This window comes from Lolium rigidum, chromosome 3 (assembly GCF_022539505.1).
Source record: "Lolium rigidum isolate FL_2022 chromosome 3, APGP_CSIRO_Lrig_0.1, whole genome shotgun sequence".
NCBI lineage: Eukaryota > Viridiplantae > Streptophyta > Magnoliopsida > Poales > Poaceae > Lolium > Lolium rigidum.
Genome location: NC_061510.1, coordinates 93,905,349 through 93,907,790, shown reverse-complemented (window position 1 = coordinate 93,907,790; position 2,442 = coordinate 93,905,349). Strand labels below are relative to the sequence as shown.

General features: G+C 36.2%; 1 pseudogene; it reads right to left on the bottom strand.

Moving 5' to 3' along the window:
* Window positions 1-1,242: 1,242 nt before the first annotated feature.
* LOC124702518 lies at window positions 1,243-1,822 on the bottom strand (annotated as a pseudogene).
* Window positions 1,823-2,442: the final 620 nt, after the last annotated feature.

The window sequence follows — 2,442 nt, the reverse complement described above, 5'->3', positions numbered from 1 at the left end:
TCGCTTCATATGAGTGGAACGGTGTTTCACTTGTGTTATGTCAACGACTTGCGTACTACATCATGCAGTGGTATGCTGAGTCACCACAGATGGTGATAGAACAATGGACCTTGAGAACAAATTTTATACTCCCTCCGATTCATATTAATTGACTTCAATATGGATGTATCTAGACACATTTTAGTTCTAGATACATCCATATTAGAGTCAATTAATATGAACCGGAGGGAGTACATATTTTACACATAAATAAAAATGAAACATAGCGTTTCTATGATTTTCATCCAAAATGACCACAAACTACAAACAATTATTTTGTCAAACCACATACACGAGGACATAACTACGTATTATACACAATAATGTTGGTAAATCTCCCAATCTAAATAAAACTATCATCCTTACGGGTGGAGCAAATACTTGGTCTCAAGATGTAAGAGAAGAGATACAACTGCCATCGATCTGGTATTGTTTGCCCTTGCACGTTGTTTATGGTCATAATAACAAAGCATAACATGATAGGAAATTGCTTTCTATTGAACAAACAAAAAGGCTAAAAGGGAACCTTTCTTTGTGTGACGAGCACAAAGGTATTCGACACGGGAATATCCTATCTTATCATGTTACAATTAGTTCAGGTTCTGGGTTTAGTCAAAGTTAATGTTCAGAAAATCGGTAATCGTTAACTGCTCGGTCGGCTTGAGTTTGAGAATTAATCAGAAATCGGCCTATTAACTGATTTAATCGGTCGACTATTAATCGATAAATTTTTTTCCCAAAAGTACAGGTTTTCGGCATAAAATATGATATATTGAACAAGTACAACTTTGAACTTCCAAAAGACCACAAAGTAATATTCTTGAATGCTTGAAGTGTGAACGTGCCATGTTTGAAGTGAACTGTGACATGCAAATGATTGGCCGAACCTACAGCCAAACATGCAAAATGAATGGCCAAAACTAGCCAGCCATGTAACAAATAAACCTAGAACAACATCATAGCTGTACATATTAGCATCTAGCAATGCACAGATCAGTATAGACTATAGAGCAACATCAAGGCAGTACATATAGAATAAACTGGTCCACAGATAAATATAGAAGTAGAGAACAACATCACGAGTTCACGACAGTACATTACGAGGTTCATAAATAAATATAGGATATCATCATGGCAATCCATATTAAGTAACTAAGTCCAACATATAAAATAGATAGGAATAGGATTGTTAAATCCCAAGATTTAAGGCTGCATCATGTCCTCATCATCTTCGTTGTCATTGGTATCAATAACCCCATCGCCATCAGACTCAAACTCTATGTCCTCCTCCATGACAACTTCATGATCAGATTCATCATCGGAAACAAATTCTTCTACTTCATGGAGTTCTCTCACCCTTGCACTCATACAGGGCTCGATTCCCATTGCTTCATCAATGATTGTGTCATTTGGCCCCGTGGCAGGATCAACCTCATCATCAACATATGCACCTTCAACTATCCAATCTTGTGCCTTGGAAGCATCGTCACCAAGGAGAACATCACAAGAGAATGACTACTTCTTTCTCTTGTCCATAATTCTCCCATTGAATTGAATATAAACTAGATTGTCCCTACGACGCACATATAGTTTATTTCTCCTCTTGGCATCAACCTACATATTGTCATGTGAATTCTAGTCAATCACATTTGATCAAAAAATAAACGAGGATCAGATTTGACTATTCGAGTAATTGCAAGTTGAGAGTTACTTGTTCGAAACCACTCCAATTTCTTTCACATCCGAAAGAGCTTGTGGTCAAGTTGAGTATCCTCATAGCCATGTCCATCAACGCAGGAGTTTTTTGTCCATAAGTGGCCCACCACTCACCTTCATTTTAAGAAAATAAAATACAAGTATTATGTCTCAGCCCGTAATTTCAGAAATGCAATATGCAAAGTTTATCTTTGAGAACAAGCTTACCAGCATTGAAATTTTCATTTACAATTGCTTTTTTGGCAGCCACCTTCTCAAACATGCCTTCCTTCTTCTTAAACTTGGGAAACTCTATGTTGAGCACTTTATTTTGCTTCTCATCGTCATCATGATAAAAAGATCTCAACAACTTCCATCAATGCAGACATGACCTCTACATCGGTAAATATGATTGTGGTAGCATAACTATAATAGGGATTCAGCGCATACGCTGCCATGTGCCATGGGGTATCTAACCTCCCATTCATCTTGCTCTCCATGGCTATTGTGATCACCCTATAGTCCTTATCTGAATTTTGATATCTAAACTTTGATTTTTTTAAAATATTTAGGAAAAAATGTCAACATACACAACGTAAGAGCTATAGTATTAGAATCATCTTTAGCTATATTTCCATATTAGATAAGTTTGGTATTATGATTATTGATATTTTTTAATACATTTTTGGTCAAACTTAATAAAGTTTG